At 46.3% G+C, this 16,905-nt stretch overlaps 1 protein-coding gene across 3 annotated transcripts in view; it reads left to right on the top strand.

Moving 5' to 3' along the window:
- The window catches only part of slco5a1 (solute carrier organic anion transporter family member 5A1), a 315,264-nt gene that overhangs the window by 227,712 nt on the left and 70,647 nt on the right, over positions 1-16,905 (top strand). The gene's annotated exons all lie outside the window — the stretch shown is intronic.

The raw sequence follows: 16,905 nt of genomic DNA on the forward strand, positions 1-16,905 counted from the left end.
GCAATGGCAGACATTTAAAGATCACATGGATGAACTTCAACAATTGTACAACCCTGTCTGGCGTAAAAATAAAACGGGGAAGGTGGCTCAACCGTGGCTAACAAGGGAAATTAGGGATAGTGTTAAATCGAAGGAAGAGGCATATAAATTGGCCAGAGAAAGGCAGCAAACATGAGGATTGGGAGAAATTTAGAATTCAGCAGAGGAGGACAAAGGGTTTAATTAGGAGGGGAGAAATAGAGCATGAGAGTAAGCTTGCAGGGAACATAAAAACTGACTGCAAAAGCTTCTATAGATATGTGAAGAGAAAAAGATTAGTCAAGACAAACGTAGGATCCCTTGCAGTCAGAATCAGGTGAATTTATAATGGGGAACAAAGAAATGGCAGACCAATTGAACAAATACTTTTGTTCTGTCTTCACGAAGGAAGACACAAATAACCTTCTGGAAATACTAGGGGACCGAGGGTCTAGCGAGAAGGAGGAACTGAAGGAAGTCCTTATTAGTCAGGAAATTGTGTTAGGGAAATTGATGGGATTGAAGGCCGATAAATCCCCAGGGCCTGATAGTCTGCATCCCAGAGTACTTAACGAAGTGGCCCTAGAAATAGTGGATGCATTGGTGGTCATTTTCCAACATTCTATCAACTCTGGATCAGTTCCTATGGATTGGAGGGTAGCTAATGTAACCCTACTTTTTAAAAAAGGAGGGAGAGAGAAAGCAGGGAATTATAGATTGGTTCACCTGACATCGGTAGTGGGGAAAATGTTGAAATCAATTATTAAAGATGTAACAGCAGCGCATTTGGAAAGCAATGACTGAATTGGTCCAAGTCAGCACAGACTTATGGAGGGGAAATCATGCTTGACAAATCTTCGAGAATTTTTTGAGGATGTAACTAGTAGAGTGGTCAAGGGAGAACCAATGGATGTGGTGTATTTGGACTTTCAAAAGGCTTTTGTCACAGTCCCACACAAGAGATTGGTGTGTAAAATTAAAACACATGGTATTGGGGGTAATGTATTGACGTGGATAGCGAACTGGTTGGCAGACAGGAAGCAGAAACTTGGGATAAACGGGTCCTTTTCAGAATGGCAGGCAGTGACTAGTGGGGTACTGCAAGGTTCAGTGCTGGGACCCCAGCTATTTATAATATACATTAATGATTTAGACAAAGGAATTGAATGTAATATCTCCAAGTTTGCAGATGACACTAAGCTGGGTGGCAGTGTGAGCTGTGAGGAGGATGCCAACAGGCTGCAGGGTGACTTGGACAGGTTAGGTGAGTGGGCAAATGCATGGCAGATGCAGTATAATGTAGATAAATGTGAGGTTATCCACTTTGGTGACAAAAACAGGAAGGCAGAATATTATCTGAATGGTGACAGATTAGGAAAAGGGGAGGTGCAACGAGACCTGGATGTCATGGTACATCAGTCATTGAAAGTTGGTACGCAGGTACAGCAGTCGGTGAAGAAAGCAAATGACATGTTGGCCTTCATAGTGAGAGGATTTGAGCATAGGAGCAGGGAAGTCTTGCTGCAGTTGTACAGGCCGTGGTGAGGCCACACCTTGAATATTGTGTACAGTTTTGATCTTCTAATCTGAGGAAGGACATTCTTGCTATTGAAGGTTCACCAGACCGATTCCTGGGATGGCAGGACTGACATATGAAGAAAGATTGGATCGACTAGGCTTATATTCACTGGAATTTAGAAGAATGTGAGGGGATCTCATTGAAACATATAAAATTCTGACGGGATTGGATAGGTTAGATGCAGGAAGAAAGTTCCCGATGTTGGGGAGGTCCAGAACCAGGGGTCACAGTCTGAGGATAAGGGGTAAGCCATTTAGGACCGAGATGAGGAGAAACTTCTTCACTCAGAGAATTGTGAACCTGTGGAATTCTCTACCACAGAAAGTTGGTGAGGCCAGTTCGTTAGATATATTCAAAAGGGAGTTAGATGTGGCCCTTATGGCTAAAGGGATCAAGAGGTATGGCGAGAAAGCAGGAATGGGGTACTGAAGTTGCATGATCAGCCATGATCATATTGAATGGTGGTGCACGCTCGAAGGGCTGAATGGCCTACTCCTGCACCTATTTTCTATGTTTCTATGACTTTCAGTGGGGGAGACTGCAGATTGCCTAGAGGGACGACCTGAGCAGTTCTGGCCTAGTAGCCCCGGATCCGGACTGCACCACCTCGGCACGGATGGCAGCAGCCTGGGAAGGCTGGCTGACAGACAACAGCAAGGGCACTGGCGGAGTGGTAGTGGAGGGAGGACAAATGCTGTCGTCCTGAGAGAGGACAGCAGGTTTGTCCTCCATGGAGCCACTGCCACTCCACCAAGGTGGCACATCAGCAATCCTAACCTGCCGGAGGATAGATTGTTGGACTGCTGTGACACCCTGCAAGCACCTTTCAATACCGCTAACTGCAGCCATGATAGCAGCAATCTGATCTTGTGTGGCAGCAGTCTGTGCTTGCATGGCTTCAGTCTGAGCCTTCAATGCAGCACTTAGATGTTTGGTGGCTTCTGCTTGTGCTGAAATGGAAGCTGAGACATTGGCCATCATTGTTGGGTCCACAAATGTGCTAATGGGTCTGCTCACCCCTTCCACATTGGAAAGAATGGGCTCCAAGCTCTGCGCAAAGCCCTGTGCCAAGTTGGAACTGGACTCTTTCATGCTTCTTGACATTGCATTCAGGCTTTCTGGCAGGCCTGCCAATACACCAAGCATTCCGTCATACATACCCATCAGTGTTCTTCACTAGACCACCCCATTGAAATCCTCATCTGAGTCCTGTGCAGCAGAACTCCTGTTCAACCTCGCCCTCTGGGGCGATTGCACATGCGCTTCCTTTTCCCCCTACCCTGGCTGCAGCCCACTCGTGCCCGGTGACTCACCACATGCAGATACTGCCTCTAAGCTACCCTCTAAAGTCTGCACAGTGTCAGTATCTGAGCTGGTGGTTGTGTGTCAGATCGCGTGATGGTGTTTCTTCTTCATCGTTACTCTCCTCTTCCTCTTGCACCACTGCCTGGCCAAGTTAGATTTCTTGGGTCTCTGAAATGAGAACGGCAGAAGGGTAAGGTTGTGGTAAGGGGAGGGGAGTGGAGAAGCAAGAGGTGCGTGTTTACACTATGTGCAGCTTGTAAATCAGAGCAGATTGTGGGATGAGGGGGAAATTGGATGTGAGATGGAGGATTAGGTATGAGCAAACCGTCATGTTGAATGCTTTCAGCACCACCGTTGGCCACAGCCTGAGTCACAGCCACTCCAAACATACCAAGCACCATCTCCTCGAGCGGGGTCAGGATATGGAGGCACGCCTGTTCTCCAGTTAGTTCCCGCTGCCTTGGGTTGTGCGGATCTTGTTCTGCAAGAGAGCAGGAAGTGTGTCAGTGAGCATGGTTCAATGACTGATGTGGCAGTCATGGTTGAATAGCTGGCAGTGTGTGCAAGCTGTGAGATGTGAGTATGGGGCTTGCAGCACTGGTGAGTCTGTGAGGGTGAGATGGAGCATATGAATGTAACATATGAGTCATGATTGATAGAGATTGTTGGTAGGTGAGTGATGGGGTGTGGTGAATTGAGCAGTGTGTGAGGCTAGTGGTGCAGTTTGTAGGATATGGCATTTGAACCGACCTTGACCACTATTGTGAGTTCATTGAACTTCTTCCAGCACTGCATCCAGGTTCTCGGCGCAACACTGTTGGCAGTGACCTCCGTGGCTATCTGTGCCCACTGCCTTCATAGTCTGTCTGGAGGGCCTCCTGGCCCCCTGTGGAAACAGGACCTCGCTCCTCTTCTCAACTTCCTGTACTAAGGCCTTGTGTGCTGCAGCTGAGAAACATGGAGCCCTCTCTCTGACCTGTTGTGCCATTGCTGAATGTTTCTCAATTGAAATTGCCTTCTGCAATGACTTGCAGCACCGTATCTCATCAAACTGCACCTCCCCGTTAAGAGCTGCAGGCTGCCTTATAAAAATGGAAGGCTAGCTTTAATTGGTGCTAGCCTCGCATGAACTTAGGCCCCTGCTGTGCGTGCAGTCATTCAGCAGCTCGTTCAGCACTGGGCTGCACGCCACAATCATTATAATTATCAGGCATCACCAAATTTGCATTCTGCCTGCATTACTTTGAAGAGGTGAGGGTTAACCGCGCATCGCAATCTCCGTGCCCGTATTCGCAGGGCAGGGGGGGGGGGGGGCTATTACATTTTTAGCCCGTTGTGACAATATCCAATGTAATTTTTTTTGAGGGATCTGTGTTCTGCTAATTGCTTACAACTCAAATTAATTTTAGTTGAAGTTTGCATAGGTGAAATCATTATTGGTGACGACATAAACCATACTCATCATTCACTATTTTAAATAATCAATATACTAGCAGTATTCAATGTCTTTCCTATACATTAGTCATATGCTGCAACACAATAATGTACATAGTGTAAATATGATTTGCTCATCGATCAAGAACATCAATCTTATCCCTATCATTTTCATGGATGTTTCTAGTTTAATATAAACGTGGTTAGATTTACCACAGACCCCCACCCTCCTGCTTCCCTGGTCAACATCTCCAGTTGAACCAGAGTGTTTGTAACCTCGACATCCTATTTGACGAGCTGAAATTCCAACCCCACATTCTCTTCATCACTAAGATTGCCTACTTTCACCTCCATAATTTTGCCCATCTCCTCCCTGCCACATCCCATCTGCTACATCCATGCTATTGTTACCTGCAGACTCGACCATTCCAATACTCTCCTGGCTGACCTCCCAACTTCCACCTTCCATAAGGTTCAGCTCATCCAAGACTCTGCTGCTTGTATTATAACCCGCACCAAGTCCCGCTCACCCATCACCCCTGTTCTTACTGATCTACATTGGCTTCCGGTCCACCGAAGCCTCGATTTAAAAATTCTTATCTTCCTGTTCAAATTCCTCCATGGCTTTGCCTTTCCCTATCTCTGAAGCCTCCTCCAGCCCTACAACTTTCCAAGAACTCTGCATTCCGTCAACTCTGACCTCTTGTGCATCCCACACTCCCTTTTCCCCATCATTGGTGGTCATGCCTTCAGCTGTTAGAACATAAGAACATAAGAATTAGGAACAGGAGTAGGCCATCTAGCCCCTCGACTCAGCTCCACTTACCCGCCCCGCTCCCCGTAACCCTTAATTCCCTTATTGGTTAAAAAGCTATCAATCTGTGATTTGAATACATTCAATGAGCTAGCCTCAACTGCTTCCTTGGGCAGAGAATTCCACAGATTCACAACCCTCTGGGAGAAGAAATTCCTTCACAACTCGGTTTTAAATTGGCTCCCCCGTATTTTGAGGCTGTGCCCCCAAGTTCTAGTCTCTCCGACCAGTGGAAACAACCTCTTTGCCTCTATCTTGTCTATCCCTTTCATTATTTTAAATATTTCTATAAGATCACCCCTCATCCTTCTGCACTCCAACGAGTAAAGACCCAGTCTACTCAATCTATCATCATAAGGTAACCCTCTCATCTCCGGATTCAGCCGAGTGAATCATCTCTGTACCCCCTCCAAAGCTATTATATCCTTCCTTAAGTAAGGTGACCAAAACTGCATGCAGTACTCCAGGTGCGGCCTCACCAATACCCTATACAGTTGCAGCAGGACCTCCCTGCTTTTGTACTCCATCCCTCTCGCAATGAAGGCCAACATTCCATTCGCCATCCTGATTACCTGCTGCACCTGCAAACTAACTTTTTGGGATTCATGCACAAGGACCCCCACGTCCCTCTGCACCGTAGCATGTTATAATTTCTCCCCATTCAAATAATAGTCCCTTTTACTGATTTTTTTTTCCAAGGTGAATGACCTCACATTTTCCGACATTGTATTCCATCTGCCAAACCTTAGCCCATTCGCTTAACCTATCTAAATCTCTTTGCAGCCTCTCTGTGTCCTCTACACAACCCGCTTTCCCACTAATCTTTGTGTCATCTGCAAATTTTGTTACACTATACTCTGTCCCCTCTTCCAGGTCATCTATGTATACTGTAAACAGTTGTGGTCCCAGCACCGATCCCTGTGGCACACCACTAACCACTGATTTCCAGCCCGAAAAGGACCCATTTATCCCGACTCTCTGTTTTCTGTTAGCTAGCCAATTCTCGATCCATGCTAATACATTTCCTCTGACTCCGTGTACCTTTATCTTCTGCAGTAACCTTTTGTGTGGCACCTTATCGCATGCCTTTTGGAAATCTAAATACACCACATCCATCGGTACATCTCTATCCACCATGCTCGTTATATCCTCAAAGAATTCCAGTAAGTTAGTTAAACATGATTTCCCCTTCATGAATCCATGTTGCGTCTGCTTGATTGTACTATTCCTATCGAGATGTCCCGCTATTTCTTCCTTAATGATAGCTTCAAGCATTTTCCCCACTACAGATGTTAAACTAACCGGCCTATAGTTACCAGCCTTTTGTCTGCCCCCTTTTTAAAACAGAGGCGTTACATTAGCTGCTTTCCAATCCGATGGCACCTCCCCAGAGTCCAGAGAATTTTGGTAGATTATAATGAATGCATCTGCTATAACTTCCGCCATCTCTTTTAATGCCCTGGGATGCATTTCATCAGGGCCAGGGGACTTGTCTACCTTGAGTCCCAGTAGCCTGTCCAGCACTACCTCCCTAGTGATAGTGATTGTCTCAAGGTCCTCCCTTCCCACATTCCTGTGACCAGCAATTTTTGGTATGGTTTTTGTGTCTTCCACTGTGAAGACCGAAGCAAAATAATTGTTTAAGGTCTCAGCCATTGCAACATTTCCCATTATTAAATCCCCCTTCTCGTCTTCTAAGCGACCAACATTTACTTTAGTCACACTTTTCCGTTTTATATATCGGTAAAAGCTTTTACTATCTGTTTTTATGTTTTGCGCAAGTTTACTTTCGTAATCTATCTTTCTTTATTGCTTTCTTAGTCATTCTTTGCTGTCGTTTAAAATTTTCCCAATCTTCTAGTTTCCCACTAACCTTGGCCACCTTATACGCATTGGTTTTTAATTTGATACTCTCCTTTATTTCCTTGGTTATCCACGGCTGGTTATCCCTTTTACTACCGCCCTTCTTTTTCACTGGAATATATTTTTGTTGAGCACTATGAAAGAGCTCCTTAAAAGTCCTCCACTGTTCCTCAATTGTGCCACCGTTTAGTCTGTGTTTTCAGTCTACTTTAGCCAACTCTGCCCTCATCCCACTGTAGTCCCCTTTGTTTAAGCATAGTACGCTCGTTTGAGACACTACTTCCTCACCCTCAATCTGTATTACAAATTCAACCAGACTGTGATCACTCATTCTGAGAGGATCTTTTACTCGGAGATCGTTTATTATTCCTGTCTCATTACACAGGACCAGATCTAAGATAGCTTGCTCCCTTGTAGGTTCTTAACAGACTGTTCTAAGAAACAATCCCGTATGCATTCTATGAATTCCTCCTCAAGGCTACCCCGTGCGATTTGATTTGACCAATCGATATGTAGGTTAAAATCCCCCATGATTAATGCCGTTCCTTTTTCACATGCCTCCATTATTCCCTTGATTATTGCCCACCCCACTGTGAAGTTATTATTTGGGAGCCTATAAACTACGCCCACCAGTGACTTTTTCCCCTTACTATCTCTAATCTCCACCCACAATGATTCAACATTTTGTTCATTAGAGCCAATATCATCTCTCACAACTGCCCTGATATCATCCTTTATTAACAGAGCTACTTCACCTCCTTTCCCTTCTTGGCTATCTTTCCGAATTGTCAGATACCCCTGTATGTTTAATTCCAAGTCTTGGCCCCCCTGCAACCACGTTTCTGTAATGGCCACCAAATCATACTCATTTGTAATGATTTGTGCCGTAAACTCACCTACTTTATTTCGAATGCTGCGTGCGTTTAGGTAGAGTGTTTTAATACTAGTTTTTAAACCATGATTTTTAGTTTTGACCCCTCCTGCAGCCCCTTTATATTCATACATATTGTCCCTTCCTATCACCTTGTGGTTTACACTTACCCCAGTGCTACTCTGCTCTGTTGCCTCCTGCCTTTTGCATTCTTTCTTGGGGTCCTATTCATCTGCGCTCTCACCCACTCTAACTAGCTCAGAGCCCTCTCCTGGGTTCTGAATACTCCTCGCATTGTGGCACCGAGCTTTCAGGCTTGCCTTTTTATTACACTTTGACCCTTTAGAATTTTGCTGTACAGTGGCCCTTTTTGTTTTTTGCCTTGGGTTTCTCTGCCCTCCACTTTTACTCATCTCCTTTCTGTCCTTTGCTTTTGTCTCCATTTTGGTTCCCTCTGTCTCCCTGCATTGGTTCCCATCCCCCTGCCATATGAGTTAAACTCCTCCCTAACAGCACTAGCAAACACTCCCCCTCGGACATTGGTTCCGGTCCTGCCCAGGTGCAGACCGTCCGGTTTGTACTGGTCCCACCTTCCCCAGAACCGGTTCCAATGCCCCAGGAATTTGAATTCCTCCCTGCTGCACCACTGCTCAAGCCACGTATTCATCTGAGCTATCCTGCGATTCCTACTCTGACTAGCTCGTGGCACTGGTAGCAATCCCGAGATTACTACTTTTGAGGTCCTACATTTTAATTTAGCTCCTAGCTCCTTAAATTCGTCTCGTAGGACCTCATCCCTTTTTTTACCTATATCGTTGGTACCAATGTGCACCACGACAAATGGCTTTCTCCCTCCCTTTTCAGAATGCCCTGCACCCGCTCCGAGACATCCTTGACCCTTGCACCAGGGAGGCAACATACCATCCTGGAGTCTTGGTTGCGGCCGCAGAAACGCCTATCTATTCCCCTTACCATTGCATCCCCTGTCACTATCGCTCTCCCACTCTTTTTCCTGCCCTCCTGTGCAGCAGAGCCAGCCACGGTGCCATGAACTTGGCTGCTGCTGCCCTCCCCTGATGAGTCATCCCCCCCAACAGTACTCAAAGCGGTGTATCTGTTTTGCAGGGGGATGACTGCAGGGGACCCCTACACTACCTTCCTTGCATTGCTCTTCCTGCTGGTCTTCCATTCCCTATCTGACTGTGGACCCTTCACCTGCGGTAAGACCAACTCGCTGCACGTGCTAATAACGTCATTCTCAGCATCGTGGATGCTCCAGAGTAAATCCACCCTCAGCTCCAATTCCGCAATGCGGACCATCAGGAGCTGGAGGCGGATACACTTCCCGCACACGTGGTCGTCAGGGACACCAGATGTGTCCCTGAGGACACACATGGTACAGGAGGAGCATATCACGTGACCGAGCTTTCCTGCCATGACTTAACCCTTAGATACACTTAAATTGCCAACAACAATGCTAAAGTTTACTCACTAGAAGAGAAAAAAGAAAAACTACTCACCAATCACCAGCCAAACACTTACCCCCTTGGCTGTGACGTCACCTTTCTGTTTCTTTCTACCTCTTTTTTGCCTTCTCCCTGTAGCTGCACAAGCTGGGCCTTTATAGGCCTCTCCGACCCCGGACTCACGCCTCAGCGACGCATCTCCCGACTGCTGATCTCGCGGCCTTTATAGGCCTCTCCGACCCCGGACTCACGCCTCAGCGACGCACCTCCCGACTGCTGAACTCGCGGCCTTTATAGGCCTCTCTGACCCCGGACTCACGCCTCAGCGACGCACCTCCCGACTGCTGAACTCGCGGCCTTTATAGGCCTCTCCGACCCCGGACTCACGCCTCAGCGACGCACCTCCCGACTGCTGAACTCGCGGCCTTTATAGGCCTCTCTGACCCCGGACTCACGCCTCAGCGACGCACCTCCCGACTGCTGAACTCGCGGCCTTTATAGGCCTCTCTGACCCCGGACTCACGCCTCAGCGACGCACCTCCCGACTGCTGAACTCGCGCCCTTTATAGGCCTCTCTGACCCCGGACTCACGCCTCAGCGACGCACCTCCCGACTGCTGAACTCGCGGCCTTTATAGGCCTCTCCGACCCCGGACTCACGCCTCAGCGACGCACCTCCCGACTGCTGAACTCGCGGCCTTTATAGACCTCTCGCCGACTCCGGACTCACGCCTCAGCGACGCATCTAAGGCCCAAGGCCCTAAGCTTTGGAATGCGTCCCTAAACCTCTCCATCTCTCCACCTCTCTCTCCTCCTTAAAACATATCTCACTGAGCAAGCTTTTAGGCACCCCTCCTTTATCTCCTTCTTTGGCACCTATTGCTTATCTGATTACACTCCTGTGAAGCGCCAGGGGATGTTAAACTATATTAAAGGTGCTATATAAATGCAAGTTGTTGTTGTTAGGATGTCAGAATGGAAGTGGACTCATCACCTAAAGTACAGTTATTACCCATCCTAAGGTGCAAATAATTTTAAAAAATCTTTCCAGAGCACCAAGACCATTTTAGACAGATCTAGTAAGAATGTTTAATAAAGAAAATAATTTTGTTGACCATGCACTGTATATATTCTCAAGTGGAATATATTTGGCAGGTGCACTACCAGAGTTTCAGTTCCTGGCACTGCACCATTCGTAGTTGCAGGTCATGAATCGTGCCAAATAGAATTAATTCCATTTCCCTGTCACCTGATATGAAACTACATACCAGAGCTCAGCAGACATAAGAGTTTTTTTTAATTCGTTCTGGGATGTGGGTGTCGCTGGCAAGGCAAGCATTTATTGCCCATCCCGAATTAACCTTGAGAAGGTGATAGTGAGTCGCCTTCTTGAACTGCTGGACTCGGTGTGGTGAAGGTATTTCCACAGTGCTGTTAGGGAGGAAGTTCCAGGACTTTGACCCAGCAACGATAAGGGAATGCCAATATGTTTCCAAGTCAGGATGGTGTGTGACTTGGAAGGGAATTTGCGGGTGATGGTGCTCCCATGCAGCTGCTGCCTATGTCCTTATAGGTGGTAGAGGTCATGGGTTTGGGAGTTGTTACTTGCCACTTATCAGCCCAAGCCTGAATGTCATCCAGGTCTTGTTGCATGCGGGCATGGACTGCTCCATTATCTGAGGAGTTGCGAATGGAATTGAACACTGTGCAATCATCAGCAAACATCCCCACTTCTGACCTTATGATGGAGGGAAGGTCGTTGATGAAGCAGCTGACGATGGTTGGGCCTTGGGCACTGCCCTGAGGAATTCCTGCAGTGATGTCCTGGGGCTGGGATGATTGACCTTCAACAACCACAACCATCTTCCTATTGCTGAGTAAGTACTGCTTGATAGCACTGTTGATGACACCTTCCATCACTTTGCTGATAATTGGGAGTGGACTAATGGGGCGGTAATTGGCCGAATTGGATGTGTCCTGTTTTTTGTGGACAGGACATACCTGGGCAGTTTTCCACATTGTCGGGTAGATGCCAGTGTTGTAGCTGTACTGGAACAGCTTGGCTAGAAGCGCGGCTAGCTCTGGAGCACAAGTCTTCAACTCGACAGCTGGGATGTTGTCAGGGCCCATAGCCTTTGCTCAGCCACTTCTTGATGTCACATGGAGTGAATCGAATTGGCTGAAGACTGGCTTCTATGATGGTGGGGACCTCAAGAGGCCAATATGGATCATCCAATCGCCAATTTTGACTGAAGATGATTGCAAACGCTTCAGCCTTATCTTTTACACGCGTGCTAGGCTCCACTATCATTGAGGAAGGGGTTATTCATGTATCCTTCTCCTCCGGTTAGTTGTTTAATTGTCCACCACCATTCATAACTGGATGTGGCAGGATTGCAGAGCTTTGATCTGATCCGTTGATTGTGGGATCATTTAGCTCTGTTTATTGCATGCTGCTTCCACTGCTTAGCATACATGTAGTCCTGTGTTGCAGCTTCCTCAGGTTGGTACCTCATTTTAGGTATGCCAGGTGCTGCTCTTGGCATGCTCTTCTACACTCCTCATTGAACCAGGGTTGGTCTCCTGGCTTGATGGTAATGGTAGAGTGAGGGATATGCCGGGCCATGAGGTTACAGATTGTGGTGGAATACAATTCTGCTGCTGCTGATGACCCACAGCGCCTCATGGATGCCCAGTTTTGAGCTTCTAGATCTGTTCAGAATCTATCCCATTTAGCACGGTCGTAGTGCCACACAACACGACGGACGGTGTCCTCAGTGTGAAGACGGGACTTCATCTGCACAATGACTTGCAGTGGTGACTGCTACCAATGCTGTCATGGACAGATGCATCTGCGACAGGTAGATTGGCGAGGATGAGGTAAAATATGTTTTTCCCTCGTGTTGGTTCCCTCACCACCTGCTGAAGACCCTGTCTGGCAGCTATGTCCTTCAGGACTCGGCCAGCTCGGTCATTAGTGGTGCTACTGAGCCACTCTTAGTGATGGACATTGAAGTCCACCAGCCAGAGTAAATTCTGTGCCCTTGCTACCCGCAAGGCTTCTTCCAAGTGGTGTTCACAATGGAGGAGTACTGATTCATCAGCTGAGGGAGGGCGATAGGTGGTAATCAGCACCTGCCCTTGCTTGACCTGAAGCCATGAGACTTCATGGGATATGGACTCAATGTTGAGGATTCCCAGGGCCATTTCCTCCTAACTGTGCCAACACTTTGGATGGATCTGTCCTGCCAGTGGGGCAGGACATACCCAGGCATGGTGATGGAGGAGTCAGGGACATTGGCAGAAAGGCATGATCCTTTGAGTATTACAATGTCAGGCTGTTGTTTGATTAGTCTGTGGGACAGCTCTCCCAATTTTGACACAAGTCCCCAGATGTTAGTGAGGAGGACTTCGCAGGGTCGACTGTGCTGGGTGTGCCTTTGTCGTGTCTGAAGCCGGTGCCGAGGTCGATGGCGGGTGGGCCGTCCAGTTTTATTCTTATTATTATTTTCTGTTGGGGATGGTAACATAGTGGTTAAGTTACAGGACCAGTAATGTAGAGGTAAGACTAATAATCTGGAGACATGAGTTCAAATCCCACCATGGCAGCTGTTGCCAAGGATAACAAGAGGAATAAACTGGGACAAGAATATTCAATTGGGAAAGCTCCCCTACAGAAAAATAAATGGGAAATTACTTTTTAAGGATGGCTGAATATTTTGATGGCTGAAACATATTGTGACTCACCTCTCACTCTCTCACTCATAATTATTTATAAAAATAAAATGTTTTTGCTTTTACATTACGCATCTTTGCTTGATACAAAATCTATCCTGCCTCGTTGTAAAGCCCTGACTCAGCAGGATCAAAGACACGCTTCAAAGAAAGTGGAACTCTGGCTAGAAGCTGGCAACCAGTGCTGACCATCTCTCGGCTGGAGACTGAAAGATAGCCAAGAAGTATGTGCAGCAAAATTGTGGATGATGTAGGAATTTGCTGATATCTCGAACGTTATAACGCAATTGGCACAAGACGAAATTATCCAAGCTCTCACAAGTTGGAGTGCAGTGTTTGATGTCCTCAAATGCTTAATCATCTTTTCTGTCTTTCCCTGTGAAAGGACACACTTGCCTGCTTCCAAAATCACTGTAATATGTGAGGTTAATAATGTGAACTGGGCAAGTCTTGCCTGCTAGGTTACTCGTACAGTACAGTGGAGAGTGGATCAGCACCAAAATTATCTGCAATCCACCTTCAATAACTAATGGAACATTTGCAGGATTATGGGGAAAATGCTGGGATGTGGGACTAAATTGGACAGGTCTTTCAAAGAGCCAAAACAGGCATGATGGGTCGAATGGCTTCCTTCTGTGCTGTAAGCATCTATGATTTTATGTGTTTCCTAGGTGTTAGTGTAAACCCAGGTCATATCAGGGGAAGCAATACATCCAGCTCCAACTTAAATGAACGCTGATAACATTCAATCCAAATGGGACAGCATCAATAATCTAAACTCAACATTAGTATATACTGAAACCCAGTTTTAGTACTGAATCTCAGTATACCTGAGGTAATTGTGATCTGAAATAATAATTCAATCTAACATCTTTGTTTTGCCTGCCTAATGAGCATATGTTTTAGACAGTAAAATTCTACATACATAAAAATAAATTACAGTGCCTCATTAATTTTCTGTGTAACATTTCTCCTATAGCTAATCCAATTCCCTATATTCAGCTGTCTTTCTTATGAGAGTGGAACAGTTCAACTCATTGATCACTTCATGGGCTCTGTTGTTACTTCTCTTTGATACAACCTATCTCTAAACCCACTTAAGTGGTGTAGGAAGGGACCTTTTGCTTAAGAGTTCCTTTGCTGGATGAGCCAGCTGTAACTAACTGAAACAAGAAGTCAGAGTTCGAATATCATGGGATATGAACCAGGGTCTCCTTGTAAACTGTCCAGTGGTGCAAAACTGTCAATAGTTTGCCCTTATCACAAGCTTTTTTATGCTCTGTCTTCTTACAATTTATTTACAATACAGATTCGCAGAGAGGGGAAGAGCAAGCAACATGAGCTATGGTTTTATACCAAAGGCAAAAATGGGATTGTGCTAGCATGTGGTAGAGACACACATGTCATAGTACAGAACAGGCTGTGCCAAATTTTGTGACAGGAATCCCTCTCCTAATTTGAATACTTACACATAAAATGCATACCATGGCGCTTGGCCAGCTTGGCTTGGCTGGCAAGTGTGAAATCCAGAAAGGCACGAGCTCTTCAAGGGCTGCAATCTCTGGAAGTTGTGGTGGTGACAGAAAAGTGGACTAGTTGTTCACAGTAGCACACTAAGACATGTGGGTTATATTGCACCCTTTGATGCTTAGAGTCCTGCGGCAAAAGGTGCATCAAGGGAGGGTGTTCGTCTTTGGAGTTGAAGGCTTCCTTCATTAAATTACAGGTGCCAGTGGCATGGTGTGAGGTTACCAAATGACCTAATGCAGTCACTCATACCTTGCTGTAAATGAGAAAAAAGTTTGAAGTTACTCCCAATGGCCCCAAGTTTCCACATGATTTGCTCCTGATTTTTAGGAGCAACTGGTGTAGAACGGAGTATCTTAGAAATCGGAATTCTCCACATTTAGTTTTCTGCAGTTCTAGTCAGGTAGAACAGTTTCACTTTGGAACAGAATTTTTTTTTCAAAAGGGAGCGTGTCCGGCCACTGACGCCTGATTTCAAAGTTTCCACAGTGAAAACGTACTCCAAACTAATTTAGAATGGAGTAAGTGAAGATTTTTGTATGTTTGAAAAAACCTTGTCTACACTTTAAAAAATCAGGCGCAGGTTACAAATTAGACATAGGGAACGAGGTGCGGGGGGAGGGGGGGGAAGGGAAGTCATTAAATTCTACAATCAATCCTTAGTTATACTTATACAAATATTATACAAATAAATCCAACCTGAATAAAAATTTATAAGCAAAGAAAAGATTAAATAAACCATGTTCCTACCTGTGTGAAAGTGCTTCAGGCAGGCCTTTCAGGCAGCGGTGTGGCATCAGTGTCTCGACGGCAGCGGCAGCAAGTAGCCTTCGAGCTGAGCTGCAGTGCTTGAGGCAGGAGTGTGGCATCAGTGTCTCGTCTCGATGGCAGCGGCAGGCAGCAAGCAGCCTTCGAGCTGAGCTGCGGTACTTGAGGCAGGCCTTCATTCCCCGCGAAGATGCAGCACCCGGACGGACTTGAGGCCACTCGGCTATGGGATTGCAGCAGCGTCAGTGGCTGGCCGGGAGCCGAAGAATGAACACAGGACACACGCAGCTGCAGATTTAAAATTCTTTAGGCCGTTCGGCCATGCTTATGGGGCGGCGTCAGTGGCTCGAAGGCAGCCGAAGAATCAGGAGCGGATGTGAGACCATTCGGCCATGGGATTGCAGCGGCGTCAGTGGCTGGCCGGGAGCCGAAGAAAGAACAGCAGCAGCCTTCGAGCTGTGAGGGGGACTGACTGAGGCCATTTGGACAGGGAGAGGCAGCCACATCGACATCTTTATATTTAAATTTGCAGAATGGGTGCTGCATTGTCAATACCAGTTGAATTGGCACTTTTATTTCTCCAAACACACAGTCCTTAATTTGCAGGCACCGGTTCTGCAAGTTTCGCAGTGAAAAGCTGAACTCACTGATTTCAGCAGGTGATTTATTCAGCAGTGCTGCTAAAAGCACTCCCTCACACACAGAAATATCAAGAAAATTAAAATACAAGCCTTTGCAGGGGCCCAAGAAATAAATCTTCACTTTTTCTGCAGTACTTTTAAAAATGGCCGAGTGCCAATGTTTATTTCAGACTGCGCGTGTGCCGGCACCAAGAAGCCTCATTTCAATTGTACCCGCCTCCTTCTACTTACAAAATTGGCGCGAGTGGTAGGCTCCGCCCCCTGTGCACCGCGCCAAGCAGACATCGAGCTCCAAGGAGCTCGAGAATACCACACTTTTTTTCCGGTGCCGTTTTCGGCGCGAAAAACAGGTGCCCAGCTCTGAGGTGCGCCTTTTTCGCCGCGTGTGGTAACTTGGGGCCTATATATCTATCTATGTAATATGGATATAATGTATTAAAAATCTTCCATTTGCATACACTTTTTGTCACAATTTTGTAATACTTTTTGTGTAATCTTTTTCCATTATAAATCCCTACATCTATACTAAAGATACGTTTTGCCTATGTCAACTTGAGCACAAAATCTAGGCCAACACTCGTGTGTAGTACTGATGAAGTACTGCATAGTCGAAGGTGCTGTCTTTTGGATGACACGTTAAACTGAGGCTCCATCTGTCCTCTCAGATGGGCGTAAAAGATCACCATACTATTTTGAAGACGAGTAGGGGAGTTCACCCAGATGTCAAAATTGTGACAAAAAGTGTATGCAAATGGAAGATTTTTAATACATTATATCCATATTACATAGATAGATATATAGGGACTAACTTAAAACTTTTTTCTCATTTACAGCAATGTATGAGGGACTGCATTAGGTCATTTGGTAACCTCACACCATGCCACT

This window comes from Pristiophorus japonicus, chromosome 1, assembly GCF_044704955.1.
Source record: "Pristiophorus japonicus isolate sPriJap1 chromosome 1, sPriJap1.hap1, whole genome shotgun sequence".
In the NCBI taxonomy this organism is placed as follows: domain Eukaryota; kingdom Metazoa; phylum Chordata; class Chondrichthyes; family Pristiophoridae; genus Pristiophorus; species Pristiophorus japonicus.